A 22,112-nucleotide genomic window follows, 5' to 3' on the forward strand; every position below is an offset into this window, starting at 1 on the left:
CGCAGGCGTAGTAGCCACAATGAGTGGCTGGAAGATGTTGTCTACGGGGCAATCAATGTCTCGTGCAGATACGTCGATGACCAGGCGCTGCATAGCAATTCTTTCTTCTGCGCAGGTACGCGGTGCTTGCATTTGTAGCAAGGAAGCTAGAACCTGCACGACAAAGCAGAATGGGTTGACCATTGTGTCCGATGTGCTGCTGCCGAGCCCACTGATTCCGAACGCCAGGCTGCTGCTTCCCATACCCGCTGGTGGAAGCCTATGATGCGACGTCACTGATGCCGGCGCAGGCGTAGTAGCCACAATGAGTGGCTGGAAGATGTTGTCTACGGGGCAATCAATGTCTCGTGCAGATACGTCGATGACCAGGCGCTGCATGGCAATTCCTTCTTCTGCGCAGGTACGCGGTGTTTGCGTTTGTAGCAAGGAAGCTAGAACCTGCACGACAAAGCAGAATGGGTTGACCATTGTGTCCGATGTGCTGCTGCCGAGCAGCACATCCGATGTGCTGCGATGTCCGATGTGCTGCTGCCGAGCAGCACATTGGTTCCCGTCAGTGGACTATAACAACTTCCTCTCGCGTACATCTGGTCAGAATATCAGACATATGTTCATGTTTACACAGACGGCTCCACGTCACCAAAGGCATCAAAAGCAGCTGTGGTGATACCAGCCGAACAGATGACCCGAAGTTTCATACTAGACCATAATTCTACATCAACCGCTGCAGAGCTTGTGGCTATTCGGGAAGCGATTCACCACATCTGCGGGGAAAGACCTCAGGAGTGGTGCATTTTCACGGACTCAAAACCCGCGCTGCAAATTTTGCGATGCTTCCTGCGCCACACCGCATATCAGGTTCTGGCACTGCAGATCACCGGGCTACTTTCATGCGCTCAAGAAAAACACCACCGCATAGTGTTCCAATCGATCCCGGGACACTGTGGGCTCAACGGTAATGAGATGGCCGATGCTGCAGCAAGGCGCGCCCTCAGCAATGGCCTGCGAACTGTAGTGCCATTCTCCAGACCGGACATCACATGCCTCCTGTCGGAATTAATGAGGAGTGCGACGAGAAGATACTGGGCCCAGCCAGACGCTCGTCACGTCCGCCTTAAAAGGCTGGATCCCGATACGAAATTTCCTATTCTGCGTGGAATTCCTCGCCCTCATACATGCCTGATACACAGACTGCGATTAGGCGTCGCCTTCACGCGCAAATATTTGCACATTATTGGACGGACAGACCCCCCGGACTGTTCAGTGTGCGGCGCTGTAGAGGCTATAGAACATGTGCTCGTGGTGTGCCCTGAGTATGCGCGCGAAAGACTGACAATGGCAGATACCTTGAGACATTTACACAATGGACCACTGTCGGATGACCTCTTGCTAGGCGCATGGCCACAGAGTTGGCAGACGACAGAGACAATGCGTACTCTTTCACGTTTCCTAGGTGACACGGGCCTGGACTCACGCCTGTGATACCAGTTGTGTAATGTGTCCTTCACCTCGTTCCTCCCATTATCATCCCCATTGTGAACCTTTTTCTTCCCCTCTTCCCCTTCCCTTACGTAGAGTAGCAGGCCAGATGTTCCATTATCCGGCCGACCTCTCTACATTTTCCAGTCATTAAAATACTTCTTCTTTAACTGGAACGCCTTTTGTGTGTGCGTGTCTCCACGTGTGCGTGTTTTTTTTTTTTGCGTTTTCCTCTCTGTCATCTTTCTAACCCCTATCTCCCATCCCCAGTCATCATCATCATCATCATCATCATCATCATCATCATCATCAGCCTGGTTACGCCCACTGCAGGGCAAAGGCCTCTCCCATACTTCTCCAACTACCCCGGTCATGTATCCCCCCAGTGTATCCCCCCCTCCCCAGTGTAGGGTAGCAAACCGGAGTCTGATATCTGGTTAACCTCCCTGCCTTTCCTCTTCATCTCTCTCTCTGTCTGTCTCTCCATGTATTCTATCTATAGTGCCTATGGATGGGGATGTTGGAAGTAGCCTACTTATTCCGGCTATCCATTTTCTTTATGGGGAAAACAGGAATATGTGTGAAATATAGTAACATATCAACAAAAAGAGCATGTTGACACGATTGCGCACAATTCCAAGTGAAAAAAGCGATTAGCTATAGTTTACTGTGGCAAAAGACGTAATGAGATTGCGTACGGGAACGCTGCTATAATTTACGAATAGCGCGCAACTGTTTACGACGCTTCTTATTTTCTGCGCCGGCAGTTGATACTAGGGCACGGAAGTTTGACGGGCGCACCAGTCGGCACTTGAGGGCGATTGAAGCGTTGTTCTTGGCAGTAACAAACTTCAGTCGCCTAATATCAGCGTGCTCTGACACATAGCAAGCACAATGCATGGTCGTAAACAGACGAGTCCGCGCAGGAATGCGCGGCTTATAGGGGTTGTTTACGTTGCAGGGAGGGAGCAGGGAAGTAGCAAGCATTCAAAAAATGGAATGATCAATGGAGGTAGAACAGCCGGGAAGGACATAGCGAGTATCAAATAAGTACTTCAAAGAAGTTCTAGTGTTTCAGGTACAGTGACACTGGCACAGTTTCGTATACGTGTCTTCGAGCTGTCGTCCCCAGTAGCGGAAAAAAAATGTTCAGTTTTCCTTGGCATAAGAGAAGGGATGTCTGATTCGGTAACGCTAGCGTGGATTGTGTAATGAGGGTGGGAATTAACGGCGTAGGCTCACCTATATTTACCGCGTGTGCAATTCAACTAAAGCAACGTGCCAGCTAGCGACTCGTGTGCGCCTTTCGGTGACAAACAAACTGGGTAGCTCCGTCAAACAAGCTTTTTTTTTCTTGCTTTGTAGATACGCTTTCGCAAAGCATGTTTCCCATCCGTGATATCAGAGGGGAGCAGAATTAACCTCGTAAATGCCGAGAGTGGGCGCCGTTTTGGGAACGCATCAGCGCATGGTACAAGCCTCAGCACCTCATGTATTGTCAAAGGCCTTGTGCGGCGTTTGTTCCACCAACAAAAAGATTGACGCGCGCGCATTAGTACAAGCAAACTAAAATGTCAGCGACTCTCTTAAACGCCTGCCGCGGAATGGAGACAACTTTTGATCTGCTAACTGAGCCCAGGAGCGGGTCGAAGGGCAAATATATCGCTCAGAACGGTCGCGTTTTGCGGGGCTAGTCGGTTCACACTGTGAACAATTAGCGCTAATTCAAAGACGAGCGAGTACGTTGGTAGAAACGAGTAAATGGAACAAATGGTCCTGTTTTCTTTTCTTCTCTTTTTATGTCTTGCTACCTTTCTCGTCGCCTTCAATTTCCCTCTCATTAACCAGTTCGTTAGTAAACATGTACGCGCATATATGTACCTCCGGCACGATCTATTGACCATACGGCTTGAAATGCGAAGAGGCTGAAATGTAAGCGGTAAATGTATTAGACTTTTGTGAACTGTTCATCTTTACGTATAAGAGCGAGCTCTTGGTGCAACTCTTCCTAAATATCCGGGTCCGTGGACGGTGCAGCCACGAGCGGAACTCTGATGGGTCTTAGTGTTGCTGGCAGGATAGTCAGAGTTCTGTGTCGGCTCTGGCCCGGAACAGAACATGTTCAAGGTAATTGGCTAGCTCAGCGTGCAGATGACAGCCGCATCGACCTGTACTGAGTCCTACCCCCCTCGCCACCCGTCTTTCCAGAAAAAGGTTACTTTTTTTCTTTTTTAGCCAACCAGAAGGTTTACTGAAGGAATATTGTTGGACAGTTTATCAGATGAACGTCAGATTGTAACCTGTTGCATAGCACATTATACCTACAAATATATATAGCCATAGTTAGTCTGACCACATCCTGAACTGAAGCGATTTTAAGCACTGTTCCCCCGTCCCTTTCATTTTAATAAATTTGTTTGATTAAAGAAGCGTAGGGACTTTAATTTAAAGAGTGACCAGATGAAGTTTTTTTTTCCTTTTTTTATTTTTTCTTGAATACGATCACCTAAAGAAGGAACGCTCGCCTCGTGCGGTGCTTATAAACATACAAATGGATACGCATGCCCAAAAAGTTTCAAGCACATTTAACACTGGAATCAACTAGGTCGAAAAAGAGAGCTCATATAAGTCGTGCGCAATAACACGATTTAATATCGGCTAAGGAGTATGAGTGTACAACATGGCGGTATTTGACGGGGACGCCTTCGACGGCAAATTGCGCCTTCGACGTCAAACCGAAGGCGCAATAAGATTGCTTAGAACAGCATAGCACCAATGGCGCAATAAACGAAGTAACTGCAACTCTTCGGTGAAATGGAAGGGAACGGTATGTAAACATCCCGCGAGTTTTGGAGTGAACGAAGCCTCACTCTCTGTTCCTACTGGGATATGGATCCATAATCTAAGCAGCAATCCCAAACCTAAGTGGGCTTGCAGAGTCGTTATCTTTTAAGGAAAACACCTAATTAGTATTTAAGCGCTCATAGCAGCCTAAATTTGGCATACAATTCAACATACTAATCTTCCGACGATAGGTATCCTCATTAGGCATCGTAGAAAACACATATGCCCCATCAAGTAAAAAAAAAAAAAAATGCTGAAGCTAAACTGGCTTGAATACCAATGATATGTTCCCCGTAAACTGGGACCACCCTGTACATGTGCAGAAACAACGCTTGTGTAAGCCTATACATCCACGGAGGTAGCGACACTGAAACACTCTTGAGAAAGCGTAACAATGGTTATACCTGCCACTGCGTTCACAAGACGTGCATGGTCCGAAAGTGCTCGTCCGTCTCATTCACCCGCCAACTGGAGATAAGCAAGTTTTATCTATTTTTTTTTTCTCTACATTGTAAGAGGATCAACGACATTAAATGCATTCGGAGGTTCCAGACTTATGAAACTGTCACGGGGGACCTCCTAGCAACTGAGTTCTATAAAATATTTTACTGGTGACTAAGCACAGCGCAGAACCCGTAAGATCCGTAAACGTGTGTAACATTAGAGGCTGCGCGAAGGGCGGTCGAAGCGGGCAGATGCCGTATTGTTCGTTCGCCGAGATGCGCTTCACAGAGGACGATCGTGTAGCGGCATCGTCCGCGACCGCCTCTCATGTCAAGTCCTCACCGTGTCGCACACCTTAACCTTCACCGGCACTCTCACTCTTATGCAAAAAGGTGAGGCGTGCAGACAGGACACAAGAGAAGTGGACAACACGAACGCCGTTGTGTTGTCGGCGTTCGTTTTGTCCACTTCTCTTCTCTTGTGTCCTGTCTGCACGCATCACCTTTTTGCATAATGACTCCTTACCAACTAGCTCAGCTTTCTGTCGTTCTAAACTCTCACTCTGTCTCTTGTTTTCTCACAGTTACAGTAATTAACTTCCGTCTCAGTGTGATGGTATACGATCACACTAGCTTGAAGACGCCCTCGTGAAGGGGGGCTTTCGTAACGACAAAAATGTTATGACCATATATTTTCGGTGAACATGAAGACGTAAGGCTTCGCGTTTATTCTTTATATTTTTTTTTCATAAAGGCGCTCCTTGTGAATGAGATTAACCGTGTAAAAACAAGCACCTACATCAGTTATATTTTTTTCTTGTTCTTAGCCTGCAGCTTGGAAGGAAGGAGTGAAAAAGCTTTAAAAGATGATTTTTTGTTTTGTTTACAGATGTCACATTGAAGGGCAAATTATCTCCTTCGGCAGTCTTGATGTTCGCTTCAGAAGTACACGTCCCTTTGTTCAAGCCACGGCAACAACATTAACAACGTTAACAACATTAACAACAAGTGCGCGCACGCCGGCCCCACGGCTCAGTAAAGAGAGACTTCAACAAAATGCATGCAACCTCCAATTAAGTGTGCGTACCTCGTTCAACGTTAAACTGCTCTACATCCTATATTGCGCGTACTTGGCTGCATCCTGTATGATCACCGTGGTTAGCTTTCTCGTACTCGTGGCTCACATCGAGTATCACCGAGTCAGCGCGTAAGGCCATATGTTGAGACAAACTCGCGTCTGTAAAGTAAAATAATTTCATTTACCATTGCACCGTGGTAATCGGTTGGGGCAACAGTGTACGAGACCCACCCGTGGTCTGCTTTGTGCAGCATCACAGATGACCCGAGACGGCTCCAGCACTACCTTAGTTGTGTGCGGCCTCGGCAAAGCCGCACGACAACTGCTCGCGCGGATTCGCTTCTGCTGCGAATCGTGCGCGCGTGTACGCGATAAAAGCTCCCGCCGGCAGATACGCGCCCGTGTTGACGTTTACAATTACGGGCGCGTGCACCGGGGCTGTTTTCGAAGCCATCGGGAAACCCGCCGCGTCGCCGGCGTCACCGCAGAGACCCACTAATAGCCTACGCAAACATGTCATCCGGCATAGATAAAACAGCTCGCGGACGTCTCAGCGCGCGAGGCGCCGGCCAATACAGCGGGTCCCGGGGAGCGCCAGCGTAACGCCGCAAGCGGCGGTCGCGGCTTGTCGCGCTAATGGCCGACAGCTGGCCCCGGCGAGCCTCTCTAATGGACTCGGCGCAGCAATTGTACCTGAGAGGTCTGACATGCGTGCTTTTCCGTTCTCGTACAGAGCCCCTATTGTTCAGCGTTCGCTTCCGCCGTGGTGCCTAGGTTCGAGCGCCGAGCACAGTTACAGGGCCAATTAGCTTCTCCGCCTGTTGCGCTGCCGTTCCTATGGCATCGCGTACGAGCGAAAATATGATCGCCGTCTGCGCATTCGCAGCCAAGCGCTGACTGAAACAGAGTGCCTCCGATTTCTTCTTACTCACGTCCAGAGCCACGGAGGAGGTAGTAAAGGTAAGTAGAGAAGAAATAGGGGGAAAGAATGGCTTTGTGCAAGTGTAGCCAAGAAGCTATTTGCGCACTGAATAATAATAATAATAATAATAATAATAATAATAATAATAATAATAATAATAATAATAATAATAATAATAATAATAATAATAATATCTTTATTGCCATAACACATATACAGCATTATAATCAGGCCTGTCTAAGCCTACAAGGGCTTGTGGGACATGGCCCTGCAGAATTGGCAAGGCAATACATTGAAATAGGAAAACAATCACATATCAAAGAAAATAATAATAATAATAATAATAATAACAACAATAATAATAATAATAATAATAATAATAATAATAATAATAATAATAGTAATAATGAAGAAGAAGAAGAACTCTGACGCGCACGTTCAAAGGATGAATACGTGTGGTGTTCGCTGGCTCTCGTGAGGACGGCAATCGCGTAAACGTACAGGAAAAAAGAAAAAGAAGAAAGGAAATGGGTGAAGGGAGTTTAGCAAAGAATGCTATGATATATGCCGATATGGTGCAACATGAAATTATCCCTCTCTCTCTCTCTCCTCTTCAACTTACTTTCTCTTTTTATCCCCCTGCTCCTTCCGCCGTGCAGGGTAGCCAACCGGTGCTACCTCTCCCTAACCTCCCAGCCTTTCTATGCATCCTTTCTTGTTCTCTCTTTCTCTCTGTCTCTCTCTCTCTCTCTCTCCTACCACGTGCACAAGCGGTTCTATAGTGACATTGCGTCACCTACTAATCGTGACCTCACTACATTTTTTTCCCATCAAACCACGTGTTTGAGAACTACATCAACCCTGGTTACAATGTGAACTTTAAGTTATTAGCACAGGGCCAGACGAAAAGTCTGACTATAGGAGAGGGAGAAGTGGGTCGCACATTACAGGGTATTAAAAATTAAATTCCGGGGTCTTACGTGCCGAATCCGCAATATTATTATGAGGCACACCGTAGTCGGGGGCTCCGGATTAATTTTCACCACATGGGTGAGGCTCTTTAACGGGCACCCAATGCACGGTATACAGGCGCTTTTGCATTTAGCCCCCAAAATGAGACTGCCGCGGCCGAGATTTCAACCCGCGATCTCGGGCGTAGCAGCGCACGCATTATAACATTAGTTAATAAGCTAAAACCGTCTATTTCTGACAACAAATCCACAGACACCGCCACTGTGTACAAATATTGTAATATTCTGCACATCTCGGTTGCAAGCGTAGGCAGGTGGTCCCACTTTCGTTTGACCGAGAGAATGCGCACGCCTCGCATGTATAAACAGGGCAGCTTTCTCAACAGATTCTGCATATAAGCTGGGCGAATAGTCTGGCGCCAGAGAACGGAACGCACAATAAAGCACTACCCTCCCCCCCCCCCCAACCTCGGCCCGCGCATATATATATATATATATATATATATATATATATATATAACGCACATGTGCAAGAGTAAAGCTTAGTGACCCTGTACATCACTTCACCGATGCCTTCAATTTTTTCGAAAAGGCGCTTTTCAAGATCTGGGTCAACTGCGCAGTGCGTGTCCCTCTGTAAGAAACTACATCAATAGATGGAAACGTATGGCTTCTGTTTTTAGCGTTTTATACTGGCTCTGGAGCTCTGTGAAACTTCCGGGAAGACTGGAAAGGCGCACCAGAAACTCCCACGCACACAAAAAAAGGAAGACGCCCGCCGTTTGGAAATAAGATGCTTCATGAGGCTTCACTCACACACGCACAAGAAAGGAGGACTAAGTGCCGAGAATGGCGCCGTGCCTCGAGTTGAATAGAAGCAGAAACATACGGTCACCGCTGCAGTAAATACACAAGAGCAAGTGAGCGATGACCAGAGCGCTGAAAATCACAACTAGCGGTGCTGCATTCACAAGCACGGCAGCGGCAAGAGTGGCTGGTCGTTCCCGCTCTTCAAGCTGAGGACGGTTTGGTAGGGTAAAAAGGTCAAGGACACAGAACACAAACGAAAAGGAAGAGATAGATTAATCAGAAGATGGCCTGCAAAATAGCCCGTGATAAGCATGAGGAAGCCAAGGGAAACACTGCATTAAAGCAGAGAGAATAAAGAAAACAAAAAGTCGCCTCGGGATGAAGCAACAGCCTCAGTGCTTTGATTACCTTCTATACATCTCTCGAACACCGTCCCCACTGATCATCGACTCAGACGGCAGTGAAGGCACTTTCATACTTTGTGAGAACGTCTAGCTTGTGCGATCACATTTCTGTAGTGCTGTCCGTGCACTTCTCTCTATCCCTCTCTCTCTCTTTCTCTCCCCTTCCTTCTTTTCCCCTTCTCCCTTCCCACAGCGTAGGGTAGCCAACCGGACTCTTGACTGGTTAACATCCCTTCCTTCCTTTTTATCTATCCCTCTTCATCTCTCAGCCTACTTTTCCCTGCGTAGGGTTGCAAACAGGACGTGCGTCTGGTTGACCTCTCTGGCTTTCCTTCACTTTTCTCTCTCTCCGCAAGCACATTTGGCTGAATGACGAGCGATGCTGCACTTCAGCATCCTGGAGACAGATAACACATCTGTTGGACTTGCCGGTAGTGAGGGTGATCAACAACGTTTATTGCTGGGGTAAAAGCAATTACAAAGGCAGAACAGATGTGACGCAATAGGTCACGCCTGCATCGTGATTGATGCTTAGCTATAGGTTCGGCTTTGCTTAGTTTCGGCGTAGCGCTTGCGCAGGTTCTGCGGAGTCTTCTGGAACCGGTTGAAGGACTGTAGTGGCATACTGGGGGTCTGCAATCCCGATGTGCTCTCTTGTGCGACGAACTTCTACACAATCCCGCAAAGCGAGGTTCGTCAGCTGGCCTCAGCAAGACAGCTGGTGACCAGGTCTGCGTGATGGTGTTGTACGTAGTGACCTCCTGGCCACGCGAGATAGGTGGCAGGTTTCTGCTGCGACGGTTGTAGTAGATTCTCTGGTTGTGACGCATGTCGTGAAGTCGTCCATAGGCTATGCTGCTGGGTACTGCCTGGGGTTCCAAGTGGGTTCTTGGTACCGGCAGCAGGGTCCGGGTCTGGATCGCGGGATCGAATCCCGGCCGCGGCGGCCGCATTTCGATTGGCGCGGAATGCGAAAATACCAGTGTACTTAGGTTTAGGTGCACGTCAAAGAAAGTCAAGGGGTCGAAATTTCCGGTTTAGAAAGTGGTTTTGGCACATTAAACCCCATAATTTAATAATTTGGCGGCCCATCAGCCTTAGTGCAGGTGACTTGAGCACATGATCACGGGTAACGTTGCGTCACTCGATCAAAACTGTGTGAAAGTCATACGTGTTAAAGGAGTACTTCTTTAAATGTTTCTTCGCTTCTTGAACCGCTCTCGCTGTCATGCCATTCGAACGTGGGTGGTATGTGCTTAAAGTGACCTGCGCAATGCTTAGCTTTCCTAGATAGTCTTTGAACTCTCCGCTGCTAAATGGCTTACCGTTATCAGTACACAGTTTCAATGGCAATCCATGGACGGAGAAAACTTCCGAGCACCCCGCCGTGAGTATGCGCGCAGTTGTGCGCATTTCTAGTATGTCAAAAAAAGAGAGTAGAAATCAACCATTAACGCAAACTGGCGTCCACCACAGTGAAACAAATCCATTCCTACAACCTGCCACGGCAAGGTTGAAACGTCATGGCTTAAAAGTGGCATCGTTACGTTCTTCAGCTTGTATTTCTGGCACACCTTGCAACCTTTGCAAACTGTTTAATGGCACTCGACATGTTGGGCCAGAACATGACCGTTCTTACTCTCGCTTACAATTTCTCTGTACCCGCATGCGCCGAGTGCATAATACTCATCATTTCCATTCTTTTCGACTGGGGTACGATTAGCTTATTGCTGTGGAAGACGAAGCCGTCTTGCGCCCATATCTCCTCCCTGTATGGCCAATACGCACGGACGGGGTCGGGAACTCCTTGCTTCTCAGGGGGCCTGGATGACTCTGCATATTCGTCGTGCTTCGTCAAGGTGCTGTCGTCCTTTGTTGCGGCAAGCAGGTCGTGCAGACTGCGCTCCAAGGCGGAAACACAATCAAGCACGTTTACGTGAAAACGCTCTGTTTCTTCTTCCATGCATACTTTGGTAGGAAATCTTCATAGAGCATCGGCAAGGAACAGTCCCTTTCCAGGCTTGTACGTACAACACGTCGATGGAGTACCGTTGCAATGTCAGACGCATGCGCTGCGAGCGTAGTGGGCACTGAATCAGTGGTTTGGAAAATATATAAACTAAAAGTCTGTGATCAGTTTCAACCCTTACCATGTTGTGACTGAATAAATAGTCGTGAAATTTTGTAAAGCCATGTACAAAATTACGACAGGTATGTTCGACAGACATGTTGCGACAGAAATGTTCGGGATGAAGCGCTGTACGAAATTCAATGTGTCAAGAAAAAGCTTTCACTTCCTTACCATTCTTAGGTGTTGTAATTTCCAGACGACGCGTTGCGGGTCCACCTTCAGGCCTTCTGTGGTAAACATGTGTCCCGGGTAGCAAACCTCAGGCTGCCAAAACGAGCATTTCTGAATTCAAGTCGTAAGTTATGCTCCCAGTAACCAGTCAATAACCTCTCTAGGTTGTAGTCGTGTACTTCTTTCGTCTTGCCCCACACTGGAATATCATTCTTGATAAATGCGACGCAGGGCAGTCTCTCTATCATGCGGTGCATCGCTGTCTGAGAGATTTCCATGTGCGGAAGCAATGCCAAAAGGCACGCGGAGGAAGCGGCAGCGGCCATACGATGTGTTCATCGTACAAGGCTTCGAACTCGAATGGGACAGTTTGATTTCCCAGAAACCAGATGCTGTGTCAAGAGTGGAAAAAAAACTTCACTCCAGCAAGCCTATAGCGCTACGTCTTCAAGAGTTGGCATGGTGTGATTGTCCTGCACTAGGACCTTGTTAAGCGCTGTTGGGTCTAGGCAGATACGCACTTTGTCTTTTTTTTTCGTGACCGTAACCATGTGACTATATCATTCAGTAGGCTCTGTTACTTGCGTAATGACTCCTTGGTCTTCTATGCGATATAATGCCTCTATGACTTTTACTTGAAGAGCTACCGAGACTCACCTTGCCGGCACAACAAAACCCACGGCTTGAGTTTCATGACATTCCACGTCTTTCAGCTGCCCAAGTCCAGCGAAGACATCTGCATATGACTGCGCCACCGGGTACAGCAGTTCGGCCTGCTTGTTCTGTATGCGACAAAGCCGAGACGCTCCACCACTGATCCGCTCAGTGTGACGGGTACGTTTTGATCGCCAATAAAAAATGATTCGTCATGCATCCGTGCATTTGCTTAGAAACAGTCCGATTCTTGTTTTTGCAGAAGCCCTGTGGCCGAATAACGCCGTCAAAGTCGCATTGCATGCGTGCTGTGGCTTATGTAGTGGTTTCTGAACGTCGTGTTGCGAAATTACGGAACAGTTTGCGCAAGTATTAAGCTTGCATGCGAATGATTGCCCTTCAATAACAACAACTGCATTCCAGTGGTCTGCTGCGATTGTGCTCACTGCCTCGCACCTTAGTAGAAAAGAAAGCGCTGCAGTTTGTGCAGTGCTTTTGAGGGGGGTAACGGATAACTGCAGCTGTCAAAAGGCTAATGTAGCGACGCCCAGCGACTTCCACAGGGCATTGTGCACATTCGACGCGGCGGGGCCCAAATGAGTTTCTCGCGTCGCCTTTCCTCTATGACTCGCTCCTGTCATGTATACACACGCTCTGAACCACCCGCCGACGCGGTGTGCCAGACAGCAGCGGCCACAGCAGCAGCCACAGCAGCAACAGCAGCAGCAGTGGGAAAGTCGAAGGAAAAGGCAAAAAAAGCTTCCCTTTAAAATTAAATTATGGGGTTTTACGTGCCAAAAGCACGGTTTGATAATGACGCACGCCGTAGTGGAAGACTGAATTAATTTTAACCACCTGGAGTTCTTTAACGTGCTCCTAAATCTAGGTACACGGGTGTTCTATTGCATCTCGCCCTCATCGATATGCGGCCACTACAGGTATTTGATGCCGTGTGCTTAGCAGAGCAATACCAAAGCCACACGACAAATGTGATTCACACTGTACGTATATCTAACTTGCTTGAAGAGCGGGCGAAATATACACGAACGCCTTTTATTTTTCTTGTTTTCACTATATCAATCGTTTATCTTTACGCTTGCAGTTTTTGCGGTAACTTTTAGTCCTCGGAAAACGCCAGCAGTGCTTCGGCTGATGCCCCTATACTAGGCTATATCGCCTGTAGAAGAAGACCCGCCCCCAACTGAAGTCACTTTCGACCACAAACGGAGAACAAGGCAGAGCAACTCGGAACGCCTCAAAGAAGCCTAACAGTGGTCATGGCAAAGAACTTTTTAACAAGTTTCATTAGACCAGTGGGGCTGATATGTAACCGAAGGGTGTAACCGAGAGTAAAGACAACAAATTAATAACTGTTGGAAGTAATAACCAAATGAAGGCAACAGGCAATGAAGTTCAGGAAATCCCAGGAGAAATTAACCATATTTAAAGATTCATATCTAGAGGTAACAACTAAAAGTAAAATGAAAGCGGAAGCGCCAGTAGAATCCCAACCCACAACATCCGCGTGATGCGTGCCGTGCTGTACCAGTTGTGCTATGGCGTCTGGAGTCCCTCGACCCTCATACTTTCTCGAGCATCAGTGCATGAGTGCTAAACATTCCTGGTAGTGTAGGCTGGCGTAACACATGGCCATGGCGGCAGATGTGGAACGTTCTGTCAGGCGCAAGCGTCGCTTAGTACGTGAACGTAGCTTGGCTTCATCGTTGGCTTCATTTGGTTATTTCGAGCAATAAATCTAGCCCCTCGGATCCCCTTAGTCTCTTCGTATGCTGTAAGAGATTTGGCACGTGGAACCACCTCGTAAATGGTTGGAAAATGGTGATGAATAATTACGACAGTTGATGGAGTTTTACGATCCAAAATAACACTTGAACCGTGAGAGACACAATACGGAAACGCCACGGGATTATCACTTGTTAATCTGTACTGTAGCCAACCACCCTGCCAGAATGCGGCAACCGCGACCGGCATCTAATAAGCAGAACGACCGACCCACCAGGGCGGGTTATACATGCATTGTAGATAAGCAGTGTGAAATGTAAACAAACCGTTTGAGCACAACGCCTACAATCTTCTGCGACTTAAATACGGGTGTCTTCTCACGTTAGCGCAAGAAAAAAAGTTATCCTAAAGCTATCGGTGGAAGACAATTGCGATATGTCACCCCGTGCCACGCTCTCTTGCTATCAATCACACTACGGGTGGCCCTTCATCTCCAGATGTCAGACGAAAATGGGGTTGGTAGAAGCTGAAAACGTGTTGCCATTCAACGCGGGCAACCTTTTTTGTTTACGAATTGACGAACGCATACAGTTGTTCGAGATTTCATACTCTGTGCCAACCCCAGCATTTTGCAGGATGTAGAAGTGTTAGGTAGGGTTAAGGGCAGTGATCATACGTTAGTGAAATCCAGGATTTCTCTTAATGTGAAGAGAGAGAGCAAAATTAGTGAAGAGAAAACATGCCAACATGGAAGCAATCAGGGGAAAAACAGATGAATTCAGGCTAATGCTCGCGAACAAATATGCCACTTAGAACAGGAAGACGAAGATAACACAGAGATAATGAATGAGACCGTAACTAGACTAATTTCAGATGCCACAATTAAAGTTGGAGGTAAGGCGCCCAGACAACAAATGGGTAAGCGCTCTCCGCAACAAAGGGCCTAGTAAAGAAACGACAAGCGTGAAAGTGTCTAACTCCAGAGATTAGATAGAATTGAATGAACTGTCAACGCTGATAAAGAAGAAGAAAGTAAGCGATATTCCAAATTATAACATCGCAAAGAATGAGGAAACAGTAAAAAGTGGGGGCAGCACGAAATGAATGAGAAGGAACTTGGCATAGGGAAGAGCAAGGGGTATTCAGCGAAAGTTAAGCACGGCGATGCCATCAGCAACTTCGAGGACACAGTAAAGGCAGCAGAGGAATTCTGTACTAAACCATACAGCGCCCTTATCAGCCACGCTACTGTCATTGGAAGTAGTGACGAAAAGGATACAGAAGTACCGCGTGCAACTAGCGATGAGGCTAGAAGGACTTTCCATCAGGTCCCGGGGAAAAGCGACAGGCGAAGGTGGGATAACAGCCAATTCCATAAAATATGGAAGGGATATTATACTCGAAAAACTTGCGACCCTTTAATTATTATCAATGGCTCAAGACCTCCAGTGTACAAGGGAGTTGGAATAATGCAAACATCATACTAATCCATAAGAAAGGAGACGCTAAACAACTGAGTAATTTTATACCCATTATCTTGCTTTCAGTAATGTACAACGTAATAATCAGATTTCCAGTATAATCAGGGCAACCCTTGGCTTATGGCAACCCAGTGAGCAGGCTGGTTTCAGAAAGCGGTATTATGAAGAGGAGAACATCCAAATTATCAATCAGGTAACTGAGAAATTTGCCGACTTCCAACTTCTCTGTATGGCTTTCATAGATTACTAAAATTATTTGATCCAGTAGAGATAGCAGCAGTATAGGGGGCAATACGTAGTCAAGGAGTACAGGAGCATATGTGAATATCGATAAGGACTCCACAACAACCTTAATTCTCCACAAGATAAATGAAAAAATACCGATCAAGGGAGGGGTAAGGCAAGGAGACACAATCTCTATAATGCTATTCACTGCATGATTAGAAGAAGTGTTCAAGCTATTAGAGTGGGAAGGAATAGAAGGGAGGACCAGTGGCGAATATCTCAGCAACCTGCGGTTTCCAGATGACATTATCGTGTTCCGCAACGCTGAAGATGTCTTGCAACAAATGATTAAGGACCTTAGCCGACACAATAGAATATTAATATGCAGAAGACAAAAACAATCTTCAATAGACTGGTAAGAGAACGAGAATCCGTGATTGGCAGTCAGCCCCGAATCTTTGCAAGAGTACATTTATTTAGACCGATCACTCACAGGGGACACTGATAGTGAGAGGAAAATTTACAGAAGAATAAAAATTGGTTGTAGCGCATACGGCAGGCGATACAAAGTCATAACTGGCAGATGACCGCTATTCAAAGGAAAAGTGTACAGTCACAGCATTCTGCCGGTACTAACATATATAGGGCAGAAACGCGCAGGGTAACAAAGAAGCTTGAGAATAGGTTAAGAACCGCGCAACGAGCGATGTAACGAGAAAAGTTAGGCGTAAGAGATGTGAAGACAGCGGTGTGGATCAGAGAGCAAACAAAGGTAGCCTATATTCTAGTTGATATTAGGAGAAAAATGGAGCTGAGCAGGCTGTGTATGATATAATGAGTATAAGGTGGATAGCCGGTGGTCTATTAGAGTTCCAGAATGGGTGCCAAGAGAAGGAAATCGCAATCGAAGACGGGAGATAACTAGGTGGTATGATGAAATTGGGAAATTTGCAGACATAAGATGAGGTCAACTGGCGCAAGACAGTGTTGATGAGATATCGCTGGGAGGGGCCTTCGTCCTGCAGTGGGCATCAATATGTTGATGACAAAGATTACGGCAGTCGTTCGGCTAAACTAACCACGACGGCTTCTGCTCTTGGCTTGCACAGGTGAAATCAATATTAAGTTATAGTTCGATTGCGAGTAAACAGGTTAAGTATGGTTACAAAACGACTAATGACGAAATATTATTTCGAATGTCGTCATTGAAAGCGAACGTTGCGAAAGAAAAAAAATGTGTTGTTGCTTCCAGCCCTGCAATGACCCTTGCCTTAGCTTGTGGTGATTAAATTTTAAATTTTAAACTTTTTATACTGCAGGCATTAAATCCCCAAGCAGGAGCTGAAATAAATACAACACATAGCACAATTATGTATGCATAATAACAGTTCATTATTATAACAACAGTTCTAAAAGTGTAAGTAATGCGTAATAAAACGTTTCAGATACTAATGTGACATAATTTATTAACAGCCAAAGAGAAGAAAAAAATAATGGGTTAATTGTGCCAGCTGGTTAGGCAACTGAAGCGAGAAGCAGCATTTACGCTCAGTCGTTACAGGCTATAGGCCGCACGGCTTTTCACCCCATCTGGGAGGGAGTGAAATCGACATATTCAAATTTTCTGGTATTGTTCGCTTAATAGGTATGGGACGAGCAATCCTTTGCAAGGCTAATTACAGTCATGCATTTTCTCAGCAAAATTTGAGGAGTTATCCAGTCGATGACAGCTAACTCCTTTATGCGCTGTTCTTTATTTGCTGGTGAGAATGTGTGAAATTTGGTAAGGATGAGAGGTCAGACCACCACTCATCTGACCAGAAAGCCCGACTACTGCTTCTTTAGTGCCTGAATGCGGGCTTGAGTGACCTGATATAGACACGCTGCATGCGGCTTGCCTAATGCACGCCGCTAATCTGAACTCATGCGTCTTATCTCTCCAAGGGAACTTGGGCTCATTGGCACATGATGAAGCTAAATCGAATGACAGCGCAAGAGAGCGGACAGGCGGAAGGAAACGGAAGAAGCGCTTCATCCGTTTCCTTCTGTTTGTCCTCTCTGTTGCGCTGTCATTCGATTATGCTATATCTCTCTCTCTCTCTTTCTTCTTTCGCTCCCCCATCCCGTTCCCCACGTCTAGGTTAATTCACGTTGGACAAAGTTTAATTAACCACTCTGTCTTTCCTTCCCCGCTCTTCTCTCTCTGGTTATAGTTATGAGCGGGCTATCCCAAAACCGTAGTAAGAAAAACATTATGCAGATCCCGCGCACTATGTAAATAGGTGTACGCGAAGCTTTCATGAGCCAGCAAAGCAAAATGGCGTGCTATGTAACAAGAGACGCGCTGCAGATTTCGATGTCGAACGCGTCCCTCAGCCACCATGACGGACCTTGCAGAAAGAGTGAAACTTTTATTCAGCATTGAAAGCGTGTTGAATCAACGGACACGACGTGCTTGACGTTGTGGAAACGCGCCACAGCGTCACACCACGATGAGAGACTGGCGCCGAATTTCGAATAACTTTTGTCTTCGTCGTCAGCTAGAAGATGCGCGCGCTCACTTTATGCACATAACTTGTTGCTATGCGAAGCAGCTAACGCGCCAAGCGTCTCAAAGCCGTGGCTTGCACGAGCGCAACACGTAAAGGTGTTTTATTCCGTCATTTTAGGGATGGTCCGTGGCCAGAGCATCGGGCTGTACTGTACTGGCTGTACTAGGCTTAGAAACCAACCTTCGGAAATGTTTATGTGTGTGTGCGTATCAAGGCCACAATAATGACCATACAAAAGCATATATACATACAAACCGCAAAGTGCAGGAAAAAACCAAAGAAAGGTATCCCTTAAAAAATACGATAAAATCCTGAAGCAAGCAGAAAAATGAGGAGCGAGTGACCGCAGGTACAGCCTGCACTGACGCGCCGAAACGCAGCACCGGAGAACACAAAAATTCATCCAGCGAGCGCATCCGTCTACCCATATTTTAAAGAGACCCTACACGCTCGTCCGTACATCCGTGCCCGCCATCGGCAGTTCGCTGTGCCACGAGATGTCCAGAGGCGTGCACCGAGGGAACGGTGCCTCCCCGGCATGCCCGGCACAGCGCCCCATGGCAACGACATTTGATCCCCCAATGGAGCTATTTGCTGAGCACACAGCCACGGGATACAAACTGTATTATTATTATTTTTTTTCGTATTTGTCGCGGACCCTCTATCGTTCTGACTGCGGTCGCGTCGAATATCGCCAAGGCTTTTTCTTTTTTATTTTTGTCTTTTTTTGTCACGGGGCCGTTATTCTGACGTCCTCCACTGAACAGCCGCAACCAATGGCTCGCGTAACGAGATCTCTCCCAACTGCGGAACGGATAACGCACGTGCACGCGAACGCAGAATGCCAAGCCTGTCACACTTCGGTGAAACGTAAGCGGGCCTGTAACGAAAAGGCGAGAGGGTTTCGCTCGATGCATGGCTTCCAGCGCTCGTTATTTTTTTTTATTTTTTTTTTATGCGCCACTCGCCTGAAATCGTGATGCGCTAATTCGGGAAAGCTACCCTGTTGTCGTCGGAATTAATTGGATCGCCCCGCAAATGTGCTGTAGTTCGCTCAGTGTTATGAAAGTTTCGCCGACTCTGACTCATTGGAATAGCCTGCGTTTTTTTTTTCTTTCTTTCTTTGCTTGACGTTGAGCCCAAGTTTAAGTTCACGAGCGTTTGCGCATTTCGCCCCCCCCCATCGGTATGCGGTCGGAGATGCATCAAACCCTCGACATCGTGGTCAGCCGCAGAACGCCCTAAATACTGCATCTAAGCGGCCTGTATGCCCGTCACTTAAGTTTAGATATCCTGTCTGGTTTCTTTTGCCTTTGTTTTTTGCTTTACTAAATTATCATTACTATTACTATTATACTTAATTGTTATGCGATTAATTATGATGATTGAAGCGCTATTTCGTTGTGTACGATAACGACTTACTCTTTTTGGATGTCATTCGTGCGGAAGGTGCCACCTACGTTCTGGCAACATCACGACACTAATCCGCATTTATATCGCAGCGTGGGATATTTTCTGTATTATGAAGACCAGTTTGAATTTTTGAAACTGTATTGTTTGCCTTAGTATCGCTCTTGTTCGTGCTGTCCTTTGTCAGTACTTATAGCGTGTGCCTAGGCTAACGTTAGCGAAGCTGCCGAACGAAAAAGAAAAGTTTAAGGAAAGACCATGCAAAATGCAATTATAAAACCTACTGTGTTCAATCGTCAGAGGTCGGACGACCAAACACCGCAGGTCTTAACATCGTATCTTGCACCGTGTCTTCTTTTTCATCTTTTTTTTTTTCCTGAACAACTTGGCTAACGTTAGATGGGACACCCTATTGATTATCTCCGAACGTGCGGACTGCGTCTAAGCACAAAGGACATACCGTTTTTATTCAAAACCGCTGCCCACATACTTTTGTGTCCCTTCTCCTATACTGTAGGATAGCTAATCGGGTACGATTCCTTGTTAGCCTGCACTGCTTGTTTTTCATTGTCCTTTTCTCTTATTCCAGCTACTAGATATTTTCGGTACAACATTATTTTCTCATTTCTGAATGTAACCTTCGCTGACTTATGCAAATATCAGTCTCGAATTTAAGTGCGAAGCTAAGTCCCGCGAAAGTAAAAGCATACAGATATAAAAATTAAGTATCTTCGTTAGTCGCTGTAAGATTGTCACAAAAATCCGCATCCTTGAAAGCAAGCTCGACCTGCATAGCTTTCAGACATTGCGACCGCCTAATAGCTCAAGACGAGAGTGGAATTACGAGCAGGAACGTGTTGTTTGACTAAATGATTAACTGACTGATCACTATATACTTGAAGAAAACAGCGCTACGAAGACGCGGACTAAAAGAAAACCATGTACGACGGACCGCCTTGTCCGTCGTACATGTTTTTCTGTTAGTCCGCGTCTTCGTAGGGCTCTTTTCTTCAAGTATGCAAAACCAATTCGCCCACATCAAGCTTCTGCTGATCACTGTAACTTTCAGTCAATTGAACGTAGTAACTTCTTGACAGAAATCTGTATATTTGCAGATATTCGGTCGCCTCCATATCCGTAACGATGTATTGTTAAGTCGGTAACAATATAAAAGAGCCAGTGCGGTCAATAAAAAAGAAGATCACAGAACATACACTCTAAACATGGGAACCTCTATAAAGTTGTGGAGTTTCCGATTTTTTAAGCAATCGGCGCTCTTTACGCCAAATAATGGTAACATCCACAGAGGCTTAGGCGCGTGGCTATTCCCCTTGCGTCCGCTCTCTTTTGTAACCATAAAGAGAGGAATAAATATTTCATTTTTCATTAGGTCTGACGGTAGCGTCCGCGTTGATAAAGTTTACAGGGGAAATATACTCTTAAGTTCACCGCCAGGTGTCGCGTACATTCTGTAACATGACACCTGGTGCCACATGTAGTTGCCTAGGCCCTCCCACTCGAATCTTACTTCGATTGATGTCAACTTCAGGCCTCACGCAAGACACCCAAAACATCAAAGCAAGGACAGATATCACCATTGAGGTAAAAAGCGCCGGTTGACTATAAGGTGTGAGAGATGTCCACCTTTATAAACGTTAACGCGTTTCGAGTGAACAGCTTATACCGCAAAAATACTCGGTGCACAGGATTCGCGGGCAAGTTAGCGAAAAACTGCATCGTGCCAGGACTTTTTCACTCAGACTAGAACTTAGTTTGACAATGCGGTGATGTAGAGGGAAACTTCAACTGGCACCTTCCGGTTAGAGGGCAGATGCGTTCGCAGCGACAAATTTGTAGAATGTTCGCGGTTGAAGGCATAATATCGCGCTCAAAGCACCGAAAGAAATGTACGAAATTAGATGCACGTAAATTGCCGTAACTGCTATTCGCAAGTATACAGAATCCATGAAAATCAAGCATGAAAACGATAAATGAGAAGAAAGCCAGCGCGATTAGAGTGACAGAGGTGCTCAGAATTATCGGAAGACGTTGAACGGAAACTATCAAATGATAATAGGTCAACATGGTTCAATTAAGGAACATAGAGGTCAAATTACGAAATTTAACGAACACCGTAATTCGCGCTTCAAGCGCTCCGAGGGCATAGGGTGAGCTTCTTACCGTGCGTCCTGGCATATACAGCGTCGCACTTTCATCGCGCGTGATGCAGACGTTCGCAGTGCAGTGGAAAGCTAAGTTAATAATATTGAACTTAAACCAAGCCAGAGATCATGCTGCACTTAGTGCGAACGTGATCTAGGGACAGTGGGTCGACAAGCGAAGCCGCGTGTTGGTAAGATTTACGACATTTAAGTCTAGCACCAGAAGTGCTACTCTCGATACGCAACGCCAGTGTTGAGAAAGCAGAACCGATCCGCCCAAGGACTGCTCATTTCAACACGCAGGCTCAGCGGGAGGCGCACCAGCTCTACATAACGCGCGCAGCAAAATTTTGAGCCGTGCAACGCGTAACGGATCGCATTTTTCGAATAGTTCCTCGTGACCTTCAAAGCCCAGTTCTTAAGCAGCGGTCATAAACTTGTTTTTCACCGCGTGACGTGAACTTGCCATTTCGCATTCGGACAGCGTGGAGTCAGCGTCAATAAAGCCTAGAATTATGTTTACGGCTGTAGCACGTTTGACGTATGCGCTTTGCCGGGAGATACTTGCATAACGGCTGCAGTCCGGGCGCGGATGAGCATTTCGCTAGTTCGATCGTATTCGCTTTCGCGAT

The 22,112-nt window shown here is 46.5% G+C and overlaps 1 protein-coding gene across 2 annotated transcripts in view; it reads right to left on the reverse strand.

Moving 5' to 3' along the window:
• LOC126545261 (myosin light chain kinase, smooth muscle-like) overlaps positions 1–22,112 on the reverse strand; it is a 263,214-nt gene that overhangs the window by 182,662 nt on the left and 58,440 nt on the right. Inside the window, exon 1 of one of the 2 annotated variants that reach the window (XM_055061326.2) lies at positions 6,030–6,158. The exons of the other annotated variant lie outside the window; for it this stretch is intronic. The gene's annotated coding sequence lies outside the window, so the exon portion shown is untranslated. Of the gene's footprint in view, positions 1–6,029; positions 6,159–22,112 lie in introns of those variants that run through there. 2 annotated transcript variants of the gene reach the window in all.

Source organism: Dermacentor andersoni, chromosome 1, assembly GCF_023375885.2.
Source record: "Dermacentor andersoni chromosome 1, qqDerAnde1_hic_scaffold, whole genome shotgun sequence".
Lineage (NCBI taxonomy): Eukaryota > Metazoa > Arthropoda > Arachnida > Ixodida > Ixodidae > Dermacentor > Dermacentor andersoni.